Below are 24,646 nucleotides of genomic sequence, written 5' to 3'. Positions count from 1 at the left end.
AAAATAGTTTAAGGTTCCTTTAGTAAGAGTAATTATTGAGACTTTTGTATATATTAGAAAGAGTAATAATATGACTACTGTTAAATAATATGACAAGAGTTGCTGAGGTATTAAGAGACGGTGGCACCCAGAAGCCCGACAGCCAAAATCCCGACGGCCAAAATTCCGACACGCCAGAATCCTGAGACGCCAAAATCCCGACATATCAATATCTCGACATGCCAAAATCTCGACATGCCACAATCCTGGCATAAGTAAAATCCCGATCACTACATTTTGAATATTTATTGTTTCATAATAAATGATGGTTTTACTTGTTTTCGATTCAGAAGGTTGCACACCCGCTAGACAGGCTGTTTCTACCATTTCAGGCGTCCTCAGTAGCTTTTGTTAGCGTGCACACCTCTGAATCGAAAAATAGCTCCACCATCATTTTAAAGGGCATCTGTGAAAAATAATTCAAATTTTCCATTAGACGCGATACAGCGACATCTCATAACAAATTAAAGAGTCTCAGAAGCAGAATCCACCAATTTAATAAAAATTAAAATGGTAAATAGTGATTTAAACCTGAGACTTTTCGCGTTGAAAGTTCTTACTGGTACATCCTTAATCTGCGACTTTTTCAATTAATAAGACAGCAGACGACGAATATAGAAAACGAAAGGGAAACGATCACATTCCGCCTTCATTCTTCTAGGAAAAGGACAGCAGAGGAACTTTCAGTACTCAAACCGAGTAAAGGCAATAAAATAATAAATGATGGTTTTGCTTGTTTTCGATTCAGAGGGTTGCACACCCGCTAGACAGGCTGTTTCTACCATTTCAGGCGTTCTCAGTAGCTTTTGTTAGCGTGCACACCTCTGAATCGAAAAACCACCATCATTTTAAAGGGAATCTGAAAAATAATTCAAATTTCCCATTAGACGCGATACAGCGACATCTCATAACAAATTGAATTGAATGAACTCTTAAATTTATTTATTGTTTCATTTTCAAATGCAGTATTAAATCATATATAGAGTATTGAGATTGAAAAATTAATTACTGACTTACTAATAAGTACGGGTACTAATTATTGTGTATTTCAATAGAGAAAATTATTAAACACTTCAATAATTTATAATGTAAAAGCTATACTTACCGAAATGGACGGTCGTCAGTAACTTGATAATATCAGCTGTTATGTCTATATCTGTTTGATTATATGTATATTGAACCATATATTGGCAAAAAAATAAAAATAATTTAATTCATGTACCTATGGTACAAATCTATTTAGAAAATTAATTCATATTAACCGGTAAACCCAACAAAACAATAACGTAACAAAAATAGATAGATACTATGTTATAGTTTTGAATATCTGGCGGGATTTTTGATTTGTCGGGATTTGGCTGTCGGAATTTTAGCGTGTCGGAATTTTGGCCGTCGGGATTGTGGCTGTCGGGATTTTGGCTGTCGGGATTTTGGTGTAGACCCGTTGGGGGTCAGATACTTCCATGTCTCTGAAGGTCTCACTATTTGGCAATGGGGATATTCCAAGCATCCCCCACTTAACGAGTACCCCGGACTTAGGGCGACCGTGCGATTCTTGCTAGCGATTGAGAAGAGCCTTCATCTGTAACCCTAGATAGAAAGTCTTACAGTGGCCTATTTGGCGGTAGAGCTGAACCACGGTTTTTTAAAGAGGTGTTGATCCTCTGTCACTTCTATTTTATTCCGCTAATAGAATAGCTACTTAGGGAGTAGAAATACTTAATTCACAAACAACTGACGCAGCAAGTGTTTGTCCCAGTGTAGTGTGCTTCCTACCTTGGTATTCAACATCTACACAAACGTTCAGCCAATACGTCAAAAAACAAAATAATTCATATTCGCCGATAACACAGCCATCGCTGCATAAGAAATATCCTTCACAGAGGTGGAGGGTGAAATTTTAAGATAACTACAAAATCTAAAAGTTTACTATGAATAAAACCACCTGAAGCCAAATCCGTCAAAAATATAGGAATATGCTTTCCAGTTAAATAACAAAAAATTCGATAAAAAGCTTAAAATTTTGTGGTTAGGTTAGGAGTTATTATTATTATTATTATACAATAATATCGAGCCAAAATAAAACTTGTATGGCTCAAAATAAAAAATAATTGTAGGTCTTAAACTAAATAATATAACAAAACAAATTCTTACAAAAAAAAATTTAATTAAAATAAATATTCAAAAGAATTGGTTTTTACAAAAGTTCTTACAATAGCAAATAAAAAAAGATACATACAAAAATTAAAAAGTATAAATAAAGGTTACAATTTTTTTTTTCATAAAGTGAGAACATAAAATATATCTATACATTTTATAACAACTATAACCACAAAAAATTGTTAACATTACACATATAAAGTTACAATGTCCAGTTACTTCTCATCAAACCTGTTTTTGAAACCTGTCTAGCATCTTCGCTGATATTAAAAAAAAAATGACGTTAGAATACTACTTAACTCCAAAATACTAGGGGGTGCTCTTATCGACAATTTTACATACAAATACTATTGTCAGGAACACAAAGATAAAATTCACATCAATGAACAATGTCTGAAGAAACTGACAGCTTGGGGTGCTCATCCACATGTTCTCCGCATCTCGGCGCTTGCAATGAGTTTATCAGCAGCCGAGTATCCCATTGCAGTCTGGAAATTCTCAACCCACTCTTCGCAGCAGGTGGACACTGTTCTAAATGAGAAGATTTGAATCATCACAGGATGCCTTAGACATACACCAGTTCCTAAAATCTACTCTATTGGAGCAATTGCTCCACATAATATGAGAAGAGCTACAAAGCCCGAGAAAAAAATTAAGTTAAAGACCCCAGTCACCCTCTGCATTATCTCGACTGATCGCGCCGCACGCAGCTTCTTTACTCACACAAAACAGTTAGGTGGGAACCTCACAAAGTGAAGAATAGAGAGTGAGAGAGAGAGGGGGGGAGAAGTGAGTTATCTGGCACCACCTACAACCTCTATTCGACCATAACGAGCAACTATCTGCCGGATCAAACTTGCCTCAAAGTGCCATTTCCGCGACGGAGGTGGGCAATCATCATTGCTATTTGGACGTTAATAGGCGGCTGCTCTGGAAAGTTCATTTGATGTAAATCCGTATCATTCTTTCAGGTTGTGCAGTCATGACACTCTACGTCTTCCTATGCTTCTTTTTCCTTGGATATTTCCCTGCATAATCAATTGGAGCAAGTTGTATCTATCTTTACGTGTGATATGTCCAAGATATTCCAATTTTCTGGTTTTGATTGTATTTAAGACTTACATTTCTTTATCTATAAAAATAAAATAAAAATTCCATTTTTATTCAGTTGCAATGCGAAGGCAAAACAATCTTATTTTTCACTTAGAATACGGAGCGCAGTCCAGCACTCTGAATCGACGATTTTCGACTCTTGTTGGAGTCATCCTCGGAGAGGCGTAGGCCTGCTGCTCTCTACTCTAAGTGACCAACCATGAAAGCTTACCCATACACTGCAACTGACGTGTATGGAGTAGGTGACTAGCGTCATCTGACAGCTGAAAGGTAAGGTAAAGTTTTCATCCTAATAGCAAAAATTAATAATATTGAAAAATACTAAAAATATTACTAAAAGATTTTTAAAAATTTTTCAAAAAGTTTTCATTTAAAATCTTTTAGTAATATTTTTAATATTTTTCAATATTACTAATTTTTGCTATTAGGATGAAAACTTTACCTTACCTTTCTTTATCTATCTTCCTCAGAGCGTGTTCGTTCGTGACGTGTTCTATCCATTACGTTTTCAGAACTGTTCTATACACCCACAACTCGAATGATTCCAGTTTTTTCATTGATGTCACATTTAAGGTACAAGCTTCCATTCCATAAAATCAAGTCAAGAAAACGTAACATCTAGTCAACCTAACTCTTAGCTCTAACTTCAAATCTCTGCTGCAGAGCACTCTTTTCATTTTGTTAAAATTTGCTCTAACCTTTTCTATCCTAGCAATTCTATCCACTGCAAGTAAAATCTGAAAAAGTGAGGCTTAGCAGAAGGTTATATGTATGTGTCGCTTTCCAAATACAAAGTTACGTTCCAAAGAAATATTGGAAGGTCGCAATTTAACTAGAACTGAAGAGGACAGGGAAAGCAAAGTGCATTAAATAATATATCATCCTCATCAATCAGCCCTGATTTGTTCATTGTTGAACATAGTCCTCCTCCAGGTATTTTCATCTTCTTCTGTTCTGCATCTCAGCTATCCAATTGGTCACAATTCTTTTGAGCTTGTCGGTCCATCGCGTTGGTGGTCTTCCTCGGCTTCACTTGTCTGTCCGTGGTTTCCACTCAAACAAGTTTTTTGTCTATCTGTCGTCTTTCATTCTTTAACATGTCCCGCCCATGAAATAGGCGGAAATAATATATAGTAGTAGTCCAGAAAGCCACTGCGCATCCGCTAGGAAAAATATTCTAATTCGGATTTTTTGCACAATCTTACTCAAAAAGGACTCCTTTTAACAAATTTTCATGTTGCCAGGACCAAAAGGTGGTCAAAAATTTTTTAAACGTTTTTTTTTTGTTTTTATCCTAAAGTTATTTTTTTTACATGGAAAAAAGTTTTTTTAGGTTTTTTGGATCATTCCAAACAGAAAAGGTCTTTAGTGACTTTTCTCTAAGAATGATAGTTTTTGACATATAAGCGATTAAAAATTGAAAAATTGCGAAATCAGCCATTTTTAACCCTCAAAAACTATGTGAAAAACTGAAAATTCGAATGTTGCCAAGGTAGGTAGATATTCTTTAAACATCGATTGATGAAATCCCGAAGAGTTTTTTGCACTGCAATATTCAAAACTCCTTTGTTTTTTAATTGCTAATCAAGCGTGCGCGACACTATTTTCCACCGACAGTATGGTGCAAATGAAAGGAATAAATTCGTTATTTCGTAAACCGGCGACTTTAATGAAAAGTCCCGAAACAGGTCGACTTTTATGTTTAAGTTATGATATTGTGGCATATATGGTATACTAGTGACGTCATCCGTCTGGGCGTGATGACGTAATCGATGATTTTTTTAAATAAGAATAGAGATCGTGTGGTAGCTCATTTGAAAGGTTCTTCAATTCTCTATCCAATAATGTAAACATTTACATAATTATTTATACAGTGTGTCCTTCTACTTGTTTTTTTGTCAAATAATTTAATTTAATAAAAATTTTTTGGACACCCTGTATAAATAATTATGTAAGTGTTAATATTACTGAATAGAGAATTGAATAACCTTTCAAATGAGCTAGCACACTACCCCTATTCTTGTTTAAAAAAATCATCGATTACGTCATCACGTCCAGATGGATGACGTCACTAGTATACCATATATGCCACAATATCATAACTTAAAAATAAAAATCGACCGGTTTCGGGATTTTTCCTTAAAGTCGCCGGTTTACGAAACAACGAATTTTTTCCTTTCATTTGCATTATAATGTCAGCGGAAAATAGTGTCGCGCACGCTTGATTAGCAATTAAAAAACAAAGGAGTTTTGAATATTGTATTGCAAAAAGCTCTTCGGGATTTCATCAATCGATGTTTGAAGAATATCTGCCTACCTTGGCAACATTCAAATTTTAGTTTTTCACCTAGTTTTTGAGGGTTAAAAATGGCCGATTTCGCAATTTTTCAATTTTTAATCGCTTATATGTCAAAAACTATCACTTTTAGAGAAAAGTCACTAAAGACCTTTTCTGTTTGGAATGATCCAAAAAACCTAAAAAAAAATTGTTTCATGCAAAAAAAATAATTTTAGGAAAAAAACAAAAAAAAAACGTTTAAAAAATTTTTGACCACCTTTTGGTCCTGGCAACATGCAAATTTGTTAAAAGGAGTCCTTTTTGAGTAAGATTGTGCAAAAAATCCGAATTAGAATATTTTTACTAGCGGATGCGCAGTGGCTTTCTGGACTATAGTGGATAAATAAAAACTAAGAAATCACTTTTTTATTTTGACATTTTCTTTGATTTTTAGTGCAGATTTCACGCAACTTTCTACTAATTTTGAAACAAATATCACATATTATATAATTTGAAACTAAATATGTTGGAAAACGCCATCCCAAAAACTGCTTTTTTCCAATATTCCATTATACAGGTTATTTTTTTATGAAGGTTTTATGAACCATCTAATAGCGATGGCGCAAGTAATTTCTCTATCTTGGTAAATTAAGTGTCTCGTAAATCTTCAATAAATTCTGACAATTTAGCACTTTAGCCCACCAAACGGTCCCAATAAATTCGAGATAATGTGGCACGCAGGAAAAAATGTTAAATTTCGTGATACACTGAAAACAGTTGTTTTGTTGTGTGGATTTGTATAAATACTGAAATCTGTAAAAATTGTTTGTAATCAAAACGAAATTATGTTTGTTTTTATTAACTGAAATCTGTAAAAATTGTTTGTAATCAAAACGAAATTATGTTTGCTTTTTATTAACTTTAATTATAATTAAAACTTAAAAGGATGGTTAAAGAAATTTGGAGCAGAATTAGAAAAAACAATGTTAAAGAAACATAAACATCTTAAATAGGTACCTGTATTATAGCTCTAACAGAACACGCGAAAAATGCAGAGGAGATTTTAAATTACACAGAGTGGTACTGCTAGTAACGTACTAATAACGTACTAGTAAGGTACTAATGTACCAATGCTACCGTATGCAATTTGATCAAAGCTTTTTCTTTTTCTTCGTCTTTTTACGCCATAGAAAGCGCCGCAGCGGAAACTATAGGGAAAGAAAGGAATAACAAGAATAAAAACCAGTGGTTTGACCAGGAGTGCGAACAAAGCTTACAGCAGAAAGCAATCAAGAGGCTGGAGTTACTAACACGACCTACAGAAGAGAACAGGGAAGACTTTTAAGAAGAAAAAGGAAACATACCAAAAAAAATTAAGGGCAACACTACCAACACCCCAAGACTTATAAAAGATGATGCAGGACAATTGCTCACAGACGACGAGGAGATAAGCTTTCAATGGAGAAAGTATTTTGAGCAACTCTTAAATATAAAAAAACCCGCAACAACAGGGCAACAAAGACAGTACCAGTTAGCCGAACCTCAAATACCAGGGCCTACACTAGCTGAAGTAAAGTCCGCAATTTCGTCCCTAAAAAAGCATAAAGCCTCAGGCCCAGACGGAATACAGGCCGAACTACTAAAAAAGGGGGAGAAAAGCTCCACCTTGAGATATACCATCTTAAAAGAGAAATCTGGGAAAGAGAAGAAATACCGAAACACTGGCATGAAAGCCATAGAGTACCTATCCACAAGAAGGGAGACAAACAAATATATCAGAACTATAGAGGAATTATATGCACAATACTGTTTAGAAGACTAACTCCATACACAGAGGAAATAATAGGGGACTACCAAAGCGGATTCAGACCAGAGACCAGATCTGCGTCATACGCCAGGTGTTGGAAAAAACTGGAAATTCAATTGCGATGTACACCAAATCTTCGTGGACTTTAAACAAGCTTACGATTCTGTTAGCAAAGAAGCATTGTGGAAGACCATGGTAGAAATAGGAGTACTTGGAAAGCTGGGACGATTAGCACAGGTGAGCACGGAGAACGCTTCCGCATGGATCAGAATTGGCAGCACCACGTTGGAGGAATTCCTCATTGACACCGGGCTTAGACAAGGAGATCCTCTTGCCCTCTGCTGTTTAACTTCGCACTGGAACATGCAGTAAGGAAAGCTCAGCCACAACTGACAAACGGATTTGCTGCACAAAGATCAAAATACTATTGGCCTTTGTGGATAACGTGGACACAATTGCACAATCCACCAGAGATGCAAAAGAAGTTTTCACCTTATTCGAGAACGGAGCAGAGGAAGTTGACCTTAAGATCAATGAGGACAAGAACCACCATGTACTTGTACATGGTGGTTACGAAGAACTCAAGACCAAGGGTTAGACAAAACGTAACAATTAATGAATACAACTTTGAAGTCGTCAAAGAATTCAAGTACCTGGGAGCGATCATAACATCTGAAAATATATATGAAAAGGACGTGGAAGCCAGGATCATTGCAGGAAACAGAGCATATTACTTATTAGTGACCGTACTTAAATCAAAAATACTCCCAAGAGAAGCAAAAATAAGAGTATTTAAGACAATAATTTATCCCACAATAACGTATGAAAGGGAAACATGGACTTTGAACCAACGGGAAACGAGAAAATTATTGGTACTTGAAAGAAAGATACTGCGGACTATCTATGGGCCTTCTAGAGAAGAAACAACAGGAGAATGGAGAAGACACAATGATGAACTCCAGACAGTATATGGAGATGAAAACATAGTACGGCTACATTAAAACAAACCGAGTAAGATGGGCGGACCACGTGCTAAGATCGAGTGACGAAAGACTTCTGAACGCCACATTCTGAGAAAGGTCCGTTGGCAAAAGGTCAGTTGGTCGCCCAATAAAGAGATGGAAGGACGCAGTAGCCAGAGATCTACGCAAAATAGGAGTGCAGCAATGGGAAATAGCTGCTCAGGAACAACAAAAATGGAGGGAAATAGTAAACGCGGCCAAGACTCACATAGAGTTGTAGAGCCAAATGATGATGATGAGGACTTATTTTGCACATATATTTTTTCACCCCCGAGAAGGGGCGAAACTCACCCCCAGAGCAAAACCACACATCGGCAGAATATCACTTTTCTTCTTTGACATGTTACCTATATGTATGTCAAATTTTATGTCAATCGAAGCGGTTTTTTAAAATTTAAACCAAAGCCGTGAAACAATGTACTAACAGTTAAAAACTATCATCCTGACTGTTTGTATTACAGGAATTACACATAAATGTAGTAAGTGAATGTTTTTAGCAAGTAAAAAATTGCATTTGATTGTATTTGAATTTCAAATCTCTACCAACAACTAAATTCATTATCCAACCTACCAAATTTAACTGAACATCGTACCTACCGGAACATTCTAGAAATAGAAAGGTGTCAGGCAGCAACTAAATTTAAAATAACTGGCTTACAATATTTTGTTAAATTGTCACAAAATTTATGTAGGCGCAGGCGCTGAAATGTTAAAACCGATGAAGGAGTAGGAGCTGGGGTATGCGGAAAAAAATCAAGGCTAAGCCTTAGTGAAAGATAGTAATCATTATACTATGTTCCAAGTGGAAATTTATTCTATACATATGTGCCTGTAGGATTTAAAAAAAAGAACTGCAGGGACAGTTTTCTTAAAATTTTTTGCATAACGTGCGTTGGTATCCAATAATAAACAACCATTTATTTTCAGATTCAATCCATTTATGATAAAATATTTATTAAAAATATAATGTTTGTTTCCGATAAAACCTATTTAATATTTATACTTTTATATAGAACTTAAATTATTTTTATTAACCATGTGTTAGTTTTAATACTTGGGACCAGGCCAGTGCCGATAATATTTGGGACCCAAAAATAATAAACAGATGGAACCTACTATAAAACGAAGAAAATATTACAACATTTAAAGGAAAAGTATATTACGGGTGATCTGAGGTCAGGATGTGGAAGAGGGTGGGTTTTAAGGGTAAAAACAGTATATCACGATTTTCTGCGAAACTACAAGTCCAATGAAAAAAAGGTAAATAGCAAATTTTTAGGTAATAGAAACATTTAACTATAGTATTCTACTATACATCAATCTATAGTAGTTGGTTTTAATTTGGTTTACGGTTAATTTATTCACAACTTGTAAAAACACGGTTCTGCTAATATATTTGTTTTTATTGTTGAAAGATTATGTCGCCTTGTATATGAATTGCTTTAAGCCTTATAATGAAGTTTCTTTTATCTTTGTTAAGGTTATAGAACCTTATATTTTTATCTTTGTTCATAATTTAATTTTGTAAGTCAGAATGTGTTAGAGTTAAATTTGTAAATATGATATTCTGTTTTATTTTACTTACTTCTTATCTTGTATGTAGTAGTACACATACTAAATTTGAAGGGGAGAAACCAGAATGTTCAAGACTGAACGTACATGTCTACACTCGCTTTCTGTTAGCCTATGTTATAATACAGAGGCCATCAGGCCATCGTATGTGCAGAAAGCAATAGGCTGAAAACTTTCATGGTAATTTTCCGTTTTAGAACACAAAATATATGGGAATGCGCTGTTTTAAGGCCCCGAAATAATTAAATTGTTGGCACTGTAATTGTCGAAGAGTCCGCACAATTAAATATTTGACCTGTACCTCACCCTGTCCAAGTCAAAAAACAATGTATTAATGCAACGCTAAACCTTTATCAAACGTGGCAAAACCATATGACAACAACGTAACGCAACAAAGAAAACAAAAATATATTTTCAAATCTTTCACGATATGTCATCTGGGATTTTGCACGTATCTGATTCCGATCCTGACAATTTGGGAACAGGCTAAATCAAAACAAACAACATAAAATATACACCTATGGGGGAAATAAAAAATAACCTTATTACTTTGTTATTTCGTTGATATATTTCGGACGAATCAGCCACTCGCAGCGCTACCTGTCGGCGTTATTCAGATTTATATACAAATTGGATACTCTATATAGGCTTTTGTCAGTTGGTGTTATTTCAACTCGGATATATCCAGGGCTAATGAATGTACGGTGTCCGTGTAAGAAGATTAAACGTTTTGTTTTCCTGTAATAACTTGGTTGGTTATTCGTTTTTTGAACTCGTATCACCAATGTATGTAATTTTATCTACTCTATCTCATATTATGTAAAAGTTTTTAGTTTGTGAAAACCGTCATTATAGACAGCAGTGCTTGAAGGATTTAAAGTGTGCGTGAAGTAACAATGTATTCTTAATGGGATTTACTTTTTCACACTGTTTTTGGCACACTTTCATATAATCAAATATGCTTTACTTTCGCGTTGTCATGGTGATGACATGTGAGCAATAAATTACAACAAAATTTTGACAGTTTTGTAGTTTGAAAGAACTTAGAATTTTTAAGTGTCAAAGTTCTAAAAATTGTAGACTAGAAATGAATTCCAGTGACGAAGAGTTACAGTTTTTTTTATTTGTTTATCGTAGATAAAATATTGTATGAAACTGTGCGTGAAGTACTTTTTGCGAAATTACGCGATGTGTAGCACTTGCTCCGCTGTCGCTCGTGCTCTAAACATCGCGTGCGTTCGCAAAAAGCATACTTCACAAATTTTTTCATAAATAGCTATTAAAGTATTTTGCTTAGAGAATATTTTATGCACACTTTGTGTATTTTTGAGTTATTATTAATGTTCCAACACAAAAAGTTGTCGTTTATTTTCTCTTGTAGTAGAAGTACATATGCAGTAATATTCAATTTAGGATCAAATTACAGAAAACAGTAGGTTTTCATTGCTGCTTTTATTGCTTGTTCATTGGCGGTTTGATACCTATATGAAAGGTTGCCACTCCATATTTTGCTTGAACGTCTGATACTTCTTCTGTCGATTGGTGATTTTCTTTTCTTCTTAAGGTGCCTATCCGTTCCTGATGTTGGCGATCAGCATGGCTATCCTAACTTTGCTTGCTGATATTCTGAATAGTCCGGTTGTCGATGTATTAAAACACTTTCTCAGGTTTTGAAGCCAAGATATTCTTCATCTCCCTGGTCCTCTCTTTCCAAATACCTTGCCTTGAAGAATGAGTTGCAACAAGTTATATCTCTGTTCATTCCTCATAACATGGCCAAGATATTCTAGTTTGCGCTCTTTGATTTTGTTAATAATCTCGCATTCTTTGCCTATTCTACGTAGAACCTCAACATTAGTCACACGATCCACCCACGAAATTCTCAAAATGCGCCTGTAACACCACATCTCGAATGCCTCGAGTTTTCTCAAAGAAGCCTTGGAAAATGTCCAGGCCTCTACTCCGTATAATAACGTAGAAAATACATAGCATTTGATGTGAGATTTTGGTAGCAAGAGGTAAATCGTGGTTTCTGAAAAGAGACTTCATCATTATGAGCGCTGATCTCGCTTTTCCTATGCGTTGTTTTATTTCAATTGAGTGGTCCCACTGACTGTTTATGTTGGTACCAAGGTATGTGTATTTAATACCAAAAGCTGTGTATTTAATATTTCGCGCTTACTGACTACCATGTACTTTGTTTTTTTCGTATTGGGATCAAGTCCGTATCCTCTACTTATATCTGATATGCGCGACATTATTAAAGAAGACATTATTGAAGAGACTGGGATCCTGACCTGGAAGTTAACCACTACAGTAGCAAAATATCGTCTCTTAAATTAAGTGAATTTTACATTAGATATACCCGTTGAAAAATTACAAGAGTGAGTTGGTGAAATTCCTGAGTAGGAGTTGCATCGGAGGCTCTGTAAGTCATATTACATTACATCAATAACAGTATTAAACAAGAATAACCATTTAATAACACAAGAATAACCTTCAATTATTTCAATAATTACAAACAAGAATTCGTTATCTTTTTGTGTTTTACACCGGCTAATTGGCTTGTTATTGTCTTAATACAGGACCGTAATCAGATCAAATGACTTATTTCAACGTTTATTTAAATGGATAACATCAATTCCGAATTAGCTCAAGAAATGAGCTCTATTTTACCACCAACACCTATAAAAACGTATTCAGCAGTTACCAGTACTCCTTCTAATGCTAGTTTTCCATCCAGAAAGCAATCTGTTGTATTCAGCTCGTTGGAAAATTTAAAACTTGAAGATTACCTTATATCACTTGGATCAGTTATATCTCCAAAATATTTAATATTGATCTCACGCATATCTAATAACATAATTTGTATTTATTTACCTAAAGAAGAATCAGTGGACAAATTTATCAATATTCGTCAAGGAAAAATCAGAGTTAACAATCAAATAATACAAGGAAGGAGATTAATTACTCCTAGTGAACGACTAATATTATCCAATGTATCCCCATCAATTCCACATACTATTCTAGAAACAGAACTACAGAAACTAGGTGTTAAACTTATGTCTCTCATATCATTCCTTAGAATTGGCACATCTCGTCCTGAATTTCAACACATACTAAGTTTCCACAGACAGGTATATATTTCACCTTTAGTCGACCTAATACTTCCTGAATCCTTATTAATTTCTAATGACAATACAACCAATAGTATTTTTATGTCTTTAGACAACATTCATGTTATATTTGTAAAAAAATTGATCATGTAGCCTCAAACTGTCCTCAAAAAATAATAACTTCAGTTCAGTAATAAATAACACGGTAACTAGAGCAGACACTATATCTGACGTGACAATACATTCAGCACAAATCCATTATGAACCGAATCATTTTGTAGAAGATAGCCAATCTAAACAACATAAAAATAAAGACTTTAATATAACAAACAAATGCGACACACCAAAGCCAGAAACCGAGAACCCGCCCACAAGTAAATATATAAACGTTAATGATCCAGGACCAGAAACCAATGAATCATCGTCCACTCCACAAATTAACGAAGAGTTAACACTACAAATACAGAGCAAAAGATCTTTCTCTGAAACAGTAACACCACCTGATACTCCCGAATGCTTTAAACAACCTATTACAGATACACGTTCAAAAAAGAAGAAAACTACCCAAACAAGAGATACTATTGATATAAAGAAACAGATGGAACCTAAAGCATTTTTTAAAGACGAAAAAAATCACACTGTTCTTAATTATCAAGAAACGATACACTTTTTTGAAAACGCATATGGTTCAGCTGACACATTGAGTGTTGCTCAAACTTTCACAAAAGATATTCAGGGATTACTAGAAATATTAGACAACATCTATTCTCTGTTCGATAAAAAAATCATGAAAACACGTTGTACAAAAATTAAACGTAAAATATCTAAACAGTTGGATGTATTATCTTCCTCCTCCGAAATAGATAGCTATCAAGTACAGGAATAAAAATTAACATATACGTATAACAAAATGTAAATACTACACTGAAACATAAACGGTTATTACACACAACTAGAAATGCTTAAATTATTAATTGCCAAACACTTACCGTCAATTATATGCCTCCAAGAGACTTATTTTACTGAACAGAAATTAGAAAAATTAAACGCATTTAAAGGTTATCATAAAAACCGGCATGATTCTAAAAAAGCTAGTGGAGGAGTTTCCATTTATGTAAATAATTTATTGGAGTCTGAGCAAATACCTTTAAATACCAACTTTGAAGCAGTAGCAGTAAGCATAAAAACTCCCAAAAATATTAATATCTGCAACATTTATTTTCCACCAAATACTGATATAAGTATAAAAGAAATAACTAATATTATAGATCAAATTCCATCGCCTAAGATTGTAGTGGGAGATTTAATTGGGCACAATCCACTTTGGAGATCTAATAGGTATAACAAAATAGGACACATAATATAAACTGTCATTAATAATACCAATATTACTCTGCTTAACGATGGATCTCCAACAAGATTTGATTCTTTTACTGGAAACACTTCCTGTATCGACTTATCTCTTGCAGATCCTTCTTTAGTACAAAACATAACTTGGGAAGCTAGTACACAACTGTATGGGAGTGATCATTTTCCCATATTTATACATTTCGAGGATAAACAAGAAATTCAGCCTTACACTAGATGAAATACAGAAATAGAGGATTGGTCACCATATACACAGTTCGTGGAGAATCAACTGGATTCTTTTTCAGATCCGTCTCCTAATGATAATATAAACGACAAAGTAAATAAATTTTCCTCCGTCATACTTACCGCAGCAGATCATTTCATCGGAAAAAAGAAAATAGTAAGAAATCGCATAGGAGTACCGTGGTGGAATAATCACTGTCAAGATGCTATAAAGAAGACTCACAGAGCTTTCAATAGATATAAAAAAGAGAAAACACAAGAAAATCTCCTGGAATATAAGAATTAAGAGCCATAAGTAGAAAAGTGGTCAAAGAAATAAAAAAGGAATCATGGAAAAAAATTTTATCAACAATAAACAGTACAACCCCGGCAGCAATAGTGTGGAAACAAATTAACAAAATCTCGGGACGTCACACAAACTCTTCAATAAGATATTTAGAATAAAATAACAAAATTCATACATCTAGACCTCAGATAGCTAATGCATTAGCCTCATTATATGAGCCATATTCAAGTAATGAAAATTATTCTCAAGAGTTTTTACAGTTTAAGACTAAAGAGGAATTAGTCGAATTCAGTCATAATGAAACCGATAGCCTGCCAATAAATTCACCAATATTAGAAGAAGAGTTAACTGAATCTATAAATTCTATTAAAACTCAAGTCCTGGTCCAGATGATATCCCTATCATTTTCCTTAAAAAGTTGCCTGGAAATGAAGCTGCCTATTTACTAAAGCTATATAACAAAATATGGCTTGAAGGAGTGTTTCCAAACACTTGGAATAATGTTTACACAATACCTATCCTTAAACCTGGTAAACCACGTTCAGACCCAAACTCCTACCGGCCGGTATCGTTAGGATGTGCAATGAGCAATCGTTAGGATTGATTCGTACTTGAATCGTCGGTGTGTTAACACGTTTTGTTTTTGTTCTGTTTAGCGGTCGACATACACGAGTGTGTTATTGTTATTTTGTTATTGTTATTGGAGTGAACGAAACTGTAAGTTTTGCACCAGCTTTGTTTAATTTATTTTATGTTTTGTTTATCAACGACCCGGTTAAATATTGCAAATTGACCTTGACCATAACTATGGCAAACTACCAATGTGAGAATTGTTTACATGAATTCCCCGAAAATGACAAATATAATAAGCTTCGTTGTTTTGGGGAATGTCAGCGAAATTTCTGTATGCACTGTTCTGGATACAACAAGACCATCACTAAAACTCTCCTGGACCCAAAAAATTCAAATATAAGATTTTTCTGTAAACTATGTGATTCGCCTAGCCTCAGATATTTAAATGAAAAAATAACAAATCTATCAAAAAATCAGATACCTCATGAGAACTTTAATGCCTTAATTCAACTAACTAAAAAATTGACTGATAATTTGCCCGTTTTTATAGAGACATACGATTTATTAACAAAAAAAGATGGCAAATTGGATTACCTTACAAAAAAAATTGACGAGATCCATAAATTAAATAGCCTAATGAATCCTGAACATCTTTTAAAATCGGTACGGCAAATGCAACAAGATATCTTCAATATATCGTCAGTTTTTTTCGGCTGTTCCGATGATACTATTAAGGTTCAAGTTGAAGACTCAAATTCATCCGAGATAAAATTGGGATTACAAAGGCTATCTGAAAACATCAGCGAAATATCTAATCAGATAAGTAATCTTTCCAGCAAACTACCTGCTATACAAACTGAAAAAGAGGTACCTAAAAAAAAGATAGTGTATGTCACTTCAAGCACCCAAACTGAAGGCCCTCAACATTTCCAAACCTGTCCAGAAAGAAAGTCAAAAGTTTCAGAAGATAAGTGTCATTTTGTTGTTATCAGTAACTTAACCGCAGCATACACCCTTATACAAATAGTACACTACATTAAAGAGAGGCTAGGTATCAAGGATTATATTAGATGTTACGCTCTCCCTAAAGACGCCAACACAGCAACTGGTTCCTCATTCAAAATAGGCATAAAATCCAAACCATCTATCGACTTATTATTTAATAAGGAAATTTGGCCACCTGGTGTCAACATTAAATGGTCTATAGAATCACCACACTCTGAACCAAAGACTTCATCTGAAGAAAATATGAATCCGAAGTACATCAGAAGCCAGGTTAGCTTGGAAAACCCAATTACCATTCCAAGCAACAACAAAAATGAAGTTGAAGACACCAATATATTTACAGACAAGCAGGCCATCACAATTTGCAAATCTCAAGAGCCTTTCCGTTCCCATATCAATTTTGTTAAGAAAGATACTTTGGAACCATCCATAAATTTGGATCCTTTAACACCACCAAGAGTTAGACTAACTAATAACTCGAACAGTCGATATCTTCTTGCAAGATTAAGGGAACCAGACATATTAAAGGCAATTAAACTACATCTTGCTTTTCTTCACGATCAGCCTGCTTCTGTATTTTATGACGGATATACCAACACCAGCGTGAAACTCTTTTTGGCTTCCGAAGGATTACCTACTAAGACTGAAGAACTACGAAAAGTTCTTCTAGAATTTAACCATGCCTATGGAATTGGTCCAGCTGAAGTGGAAGCTGATCTTGCCGCTTATAGGTCCTATCTAACTTCGGAACGAATTATACACCTACAAAAGTCAAGGGAATGTCACCGAAGTTATTATTCCACTGGCTCTCCAAAGCGAAATTTTTAAACAACACGACGTGTTCTGAGGGACTAGAAACCTCAAATTATTTTAGTGATGACAACTTTGGCATGGTTCTGATTAATATTCGTTCTATAAGAAATAAAACTGATGAATTATTTTTGTTTCTGGAGGAATTAGGATTTCCTCCGATAGTTGCGGTTACAGAGCACTGGCTTGAAGTTAACGAGCCTTTTTTTGTAGAAAAATATACCACAATTGCCAGGTATGATCGTCCAAGTTCGGCTCATGGAGGCACCCTGATTCTCTCTAGAAATAATGATTTTTCTCTGGTAACAAAATATGACTTTTTGTTAAGTGAATCCTTCTTTGAGTTTTCCTTAGTTTATAATAAAAATCTTAATCTTTACATTATTTGCATTTATAGATCACCTGATTCTACCGTGGAACTATTTTTTCAGAACCTGCTAAATTTGTTAGATGACCTGCCTCATAAAAGCAGAAAAATTCTATGCGGTGATTTTAACATTAATTATGCTGCTGCTAGTGCTACCCAAGTGTCCCTGGCAAACATATTTGAATCGTATGGTCTCTCAATGCACGTTGATTCTCCTACAAGGATTACAAAAACTACATCTACCATAATCGATTATATTGTCTCAGATTTCTCACCCCTTGATGTCCGCTCTACAGTTATTAATGCGGGACTATCTGATCATGAAGCAGTGTATACGAAGTTTAACATCTTCAGCAAACCCTCCTCAAAAACCCGACGTTTGGGTAGGATTTTTTCCGCCCGGAATTTTCGTAAATTCCAAAATTTATGCTTAACTTCTGAGTGGCAATTTCCTTCTATAGACGTGGACTATAATTTCAGTGTTTTTCTAGATAAGCTTCTCCACATCTTCAATAAGGCATTTCCTTTAATTCCTATTAAGCCAAAACATCGGAAACCTTGGGTTACGAAAGGTATTCGCATATCAGCTAAGAATATGCGTTCACTACTATACATCAAGAAATTTACTACCAATGTTGCTGTCACTGAATATATCATGAAGTACAGGACAACATATCTAAAACTTGTCAGGTCAGCTAAAAAAGCCTATTATCAAAATCGTCTGGGAAGCTCTAAAAGTGTTGCAAAAGAGACTTGGTCTATAATAAACGATCTTCGAAATAAAACTCACACAGCTCAATCATTTTCCCTTCCAAATCCTGAAAGTCTAAACGACTACTTCGTTAATGTGAGTAAAAATATAACATCAACAATTTTGCCGCAACACGATCCTATTTCCTATCTTCCTAATTCAAGACAGGTCTCGAATTCATTCTTTTTACGACCAGTCGATAACTCTGAACTTATCCAAACAATCAATTGTATCAAAAGCAAATCATCCTGTAGTACTGATGGACTATCTATAAAAATTTTCTCTAATCTCACAGAAAATGTGTTGGAAATCCTCCTCTCACTAATTAATGATTCCTTCGAAAAAGGTAAATTTCCAGAGTGCCTAAAGACAGCCATTATTATTCCTCTTCATAAGGGTGGCGAAAAATCTGATGCCTGCAACTATAGACCTATTGCCTTACTACCGGTACTCTCCAAAATTATTGAGAGACTCATTAAAACTCGACTTATGTCCTTTATCGTTGATAACAACATTTTATCACAAAATCAGTTCGGCTTTTTAACAAATAAATGTACCTCTGATGCCATGTTTTCTGTACTACATGAGGTTTACCAAGCACTAAACAATAATCTTTATACTTCCACTGTTTTCTGCGACTATGCCAAAGCTTTTGATTGTGTAAATCACGACATCTTGATTAAAAAACTAAATTTCTATGGAATTCGAGGTATTTCTTTGAATTGGTTCCAATCCTCCTTGAATAATCGGAAACAACTAGTTAGAGCAAATGCTACTGACTCTAGTCTCAAAAATATCGTCTGTGGAGTACCACAAGGTTCAGTATTGGGTCCTATACTGTTCCTTATCTTTATAAATGACATTACTAATTTAAAAATCAATGGGAAAATTTTTCTTTTTGCTGATGATACCAGTATCACTTGGAGCAACTCAACTATTGCATCTCTTCATGAAACTATAACTTCGGATCTACTGACGATAAAGACCTGGTCTGACTCTAATTTACTCTCTTTTAACGTAAATAAAACAGTAGCATTATCCTATAAAGGAGCTCTTCAACCTTTGCCACTTCATAACAGCCAGATCAGTACCGTTGATTCTGTAAAATTTCTTGGTATTTTTTTAGACAGCAACCTCAAATGGTCCCTTCATATCGATTCGTTAAGTAAGAAACTCGCCTCAGCTTGCTATGCAATACGATCTGTCTCAAGGGAACTCAATTTAGCATCTTCTAAAATAACATACTTTTCGTTGTTCGAGTCGCATCTTCGATATGGTCTTCCTTTTTGGGGTTCTAGTACAGCTGCTCAATTTGATGTCATTTTTAGATTGCAAAAAAGAGCAATAAGAAATTTGTTTGGCCTCAGAAGATCTACACATTGCAGAAGTTACTTCAGAGATCACGAAATTTTAACACTTCCATCTTTATATATTCTAGAAACGGTTTGTTTAATTCGTAAACACCTTCATGTCTTTCCATCAAGGCCCAATCATCTTTACTCCACCAGAAATTCAATCTTTGATATTTATTTACCGATTCCATCCACTGAGTTAGTAAAGAAATCTATATTATATTCCGCAAAGAAACTGTACAATCATCTTCCGTTACAACTTAAATCTGCAACATCTTTCCCTAAGTTCCGAAAAATGACAAAAGCCTATCTATCCAAAAGACCATATTATTCAATAGAAGAATTTCTTAATGAATAACTAAGAAAATTGGGTTCCATGCGCAGTAGCATAAACTTGTCAGTTCCTTATGTTGTACCTATTTTATTTTATTTGTTGTATGTTCAATTTGCAATTTATGTATGTTTTGAAATAAATTGTTTTTGTCTTGGCTTTTATATCTTATATTGTACATTGTTGACGATTTATCTAATTTTAGTAAGTTGTAGTTGTTATTTTATATTATGTTTTTCTTTTGACTGTATGTAAGCTTTGTCCATAAAATTGTAAAAATTTTCAGTGGCAATAAAGCATATTTCTATTCTATTCTAAAGTACTCGAGAAATTAATCAACCAACGCCTTATTTGGATACTCGAGCAAAGATCTGTTATATCTAATGAACAAAGTGGATCTCGTAAAGATAGATCAAACCTGGACAACTTAGTTGACCTCGAGTCCGAAATATACGAAGCTCTAGCAAATAATCAGAGCTGGTAAAAGTAGACGATTTTATTTCTGACAAAAGAATACAGGAAAATGGTTCCCCCCAAGGATCATCGATTAGTGTTACTCTTTTTCTTGTTGCTATAAATAGCATTATGGAAAATGATTCTCCACCAGTAAAGAGTAGACTATACGCAGATGACCTCATAGTTTATTGTAAGGGAAGAAACATAGAACTAATTAAACAAACTTTACAAGATGCTATTTTAAAATTAGAAAAATGGTCAATGAAATCGGGAATGAAATTTAGTGCCAATAAAAGTAAATGTATTCATTTCACCAGTAAACGCAATGTTAGTAGTCCCGAACTTTCAATGTTTATTCAAAAAATAGATTATATTGATTGTATCAAATTCCTTGGAGTATATTTTGACAATCATTTAAATTTTAAGCAACATATTTATCATTTTAAAAAATCTTGCCAACAATATTTAAACATAATGAAGGTCATATCTACTAAAAATTGGGGATGTGATCAAGATATCCTATTGACAGTATATAAAAGCCTTATTAGGTCTAAAGTCGATTATGGCTCAATAGTGCATGGATCTACCAGTCAATCACTTTTAAAAGAGTTGCAAACAATCCAAAATGCTGCTGTAAGAATAGCCTTAGGAGCTTTTTGTACTACACCTACAGATAGCTTACTATGTTTAGCAGGAGAAATGTCTCTGGAATTAAGAAGACAATACCTAAGCCTAGCATATGCCGCAAATGTGTCAGCAAATAGTGAAAATCCCGTCAGAGATAATGTCTTTGCTTCTCGTTTCCACACAACATAACTTCAAAAGAAAAGATCTAAACCCCCTTTCTATGAAAGACTTAACAGATACATGACCAGTAATAATATTGTCTTCCCTACGTTATACCAAACCAACCTCTTTACCACTCCTCCTTGGATTGTCAGAAAACCCTTTTTAGACATGAGTGTAACAAAGACTAGTAATCAACTGAATGCGTCCTCTATGGTTAAACAATTTTATAGTAATATTGATAAGTATCAGAATTATCAACATATATATACTGATGCATCCAAATCAGAAAAAGGAGTTGGATGTGCTTTTGTACACAATGACTATACTGCTTCATACAAAATCTCGAATTTTAGCACAGTATACACAGGAGAACTGTTCGCAATCTACAAAGCATTAGAATATACCATAAATGTTAACGTAGAGAGATGCCTAATAATAACAGATTCTTTAAGTTCTATTAGCAACTTAGGCACCATTTACCCAACCCATCCTTTGTTGCGATTGATAAAGAACCATTTATACCAACTTCAGCAAAAGAATGCCATAGTAAAGTTTATGTGGATTCCGTCGCATATAGGTATACATGGTAATGAAAGAGTAGATGCTGTTGCCAAATCTTCAGTTAACAACGAAGAGTTAACAGACACCACATACAAGAAAGATTATCATCACTGGATAAACACCACACTAAGTGAACGGTGGCTTCAGACCTGGAACCAGTCTCAAAAAAAGTTGCGGGACATAAAACAACAGTTACAAGATGAAAGAGTAAGTGTACTAACAGGAAAGAGCAGACTATATTAAACATACTGTGATTAGGACATACACGCCTAACACATGAATACCATATTACTGGAAGTGTAAATCCAATGTGCGGTAAGTACGGTAACAGCTTAAGTGTAAAACATATATTCCTTGAATGCCCGGCATATGGAAACAACCGGAAAAAGTGTAAACTACCGATAACGATACGTGAGTGTTTAGAAGAGGACTGTGACTTTTCGTCAGTTTTAAGTTTTTTGAAATCAATAGGGATCTACAACCAAATATAAACATCAACACTGTAAAAATCAATGTATGTGAAAATCTATGTATACGTATTAATGTTAATTTATGTATATAACTATGTATCAACAATTGTAAACATAAACTTTGTAATACCGAGCGGCGCTAATAACCATATAGGTTGATGCGCATTAAATTTAAATAAAAAAAAAACATTATTGAAGACTAATACGCCTTCCTGTAGTTCTCCCAGCGCTTGCTCGAAGATACAATCAGAGTATATATTTAACAGCACCGGGGACAGGATGCATCTTTGCCTAACTCCTCTATCTATGAAGACTGCCTCTGGCAATTGGTCATCCACTTTAATATTGGCAGTTTGGTTGTAATATAAATTATTTATGATTCTCAAGTCTCTATCATCTACTCCCGCTTCTTTCAAGATGTTTATGAGTTTATCATGTTTTACTCTATCAAAGGCCTCTTGTAGTCGATAAAACAAATATACACGTCACAATCAACATCCCTGCATCTTTGCATAAGCACTAGGACAGCAAATAGAGCCTCTCGGGTGCCTAAGGCATCGCGGAATCCAAACTGCGTCCATGATATCTGTTCTTCGCATTTTTTTTATATATTCTGCCGTGTATCACTTTCAGAAACGTTTTGAGCAAGTGGCTCATTAGGCTAATTGTTCTGTAGTCTTCACATGTTTTGGCATTTACTTTTTTGGGTAAAGTTACGAAGGTCGACTTTAACCAGCTTTGGGGTATTTTTCCAGTTACGTATATTTTGTTGAATACAGTAGATGCTATCCATTTTATTTCATGTTCATCCATAAGTTTTAGGAATTCTACATAAAACTGGTCAGGCCCTACAGCTTTATCATCTTTAGTTGTTTTAATAGCTGACGTGACTTCTTCAATGGTAATCGGGGGTCCTGTTTGGCATTCAGTGTCTTCAATGGTATTCTGCCTTTCATCTGCAAAAGTTACTTCCACATGTCTAGTTTTTCTTCCACATTTAACAGTGGTTTGCCTTGGTTATCTGCCAAACACCCAACTCTTCTAGGTTTGTATAAGTCTGCAGCTTCTTTAATGTTTTTGTGTATATTAAATGAATTGTGTTTATGTTGCAATTGCTGGATTTCCACACACTGTTCTCTTAGTCGTGTATCCTTAGCTATTCTAATTGCTTTTTTAATCTCTTTATCTATTCCTTTGTATAATGACATGTCCTGATCTTTGGACTTTCGCCTCTCTTCCATTGTATCTAAAATCTCGTTTGTCATCCACGATTTCTTCTTTACTTTTGGTTGTTTGAGGAATTTCTCACGTATGTCTTGTGAAATTGTATGCAACTTTTCTATCTCCTGGTCCATTACGTCCGATTGAATAACGGTACTCAAGTTGTTCTGTATATACCGTTTTACACTCTGTTCTGTGTTTTGGTCTTTTAATAGCCTGATGTCGAATTTTGGATGGACACTACGCATAACCTTCTTTAGCCTGAGCTTAATTTTACCAATCAATGGGTTATGGTCTGACTTGATATCAGCTCCTGGGTATGTCTTGACTGATGTTATGCTGTTACGCAATCTTTTATTAATCATGATGATTTGATCTATTTGATCCATTTGATTTCTCACTATGCGGCCTAGAGTGTCTTGAGGTGATTTCCATGTATATAATCTTCTGTAAGGGAGTTTGAAGTAAGTGTTTGTAATCACAAACTCTTCTTCTGCCACAAATTCACTCAGTCGGTCTCCTCACTTATTTCTTTCTCCCTCGATTGGTGATTTATCTATTGCTATTTTGAGTCCCCATTGCCCACCAATTTGATGATATGATTTTTCCATTTTTTCTTCTATTTAGTATCCATTCGTTTATACACTCTACGATAAATTTTCTTCTAATGTCTGCATTCCTCTTCCGACCTCCGGCGCATTTCCTGTAATTCTTCTCGGTACTTTCATCAAAACCGTTTTCAGTAGTTTTTGTGTCGTGGTTTTGTCAAGTCTTTTTTCCCATGCATATTTCATTATTGGTCTTACACTGGCTATATAAATTCTTGATCTCATCTCAGTGTTAATATGTCAGTTTCATCATATAGTATTATTAAGGCATCTTGTCATTCTATTTATTTTTGTGTACTTGATCTCCCACTTATTTGTCCAGGCCTCCATAGCTGTATAGTGTAGTTCCAAGGTATTTTATTTCTA

This window comes from Diabrotica virgifera, chromosome 4, assembly GCF_917563875.1.
Source record: "Diabrotica virgifera virgifera chromosome 4, PGI_DIABVI_V3a".
Classification (NCBI taxonomy): domain Eukaryota; kingdom Metazoa; phylum Arthropoda; class Insecta; order Coleoptera; family Chrysomelidae; genus Diabrotica; species Diabrotica virgifera.
This window is presented reverse-complemented; position numbering follows the sequence as displayed.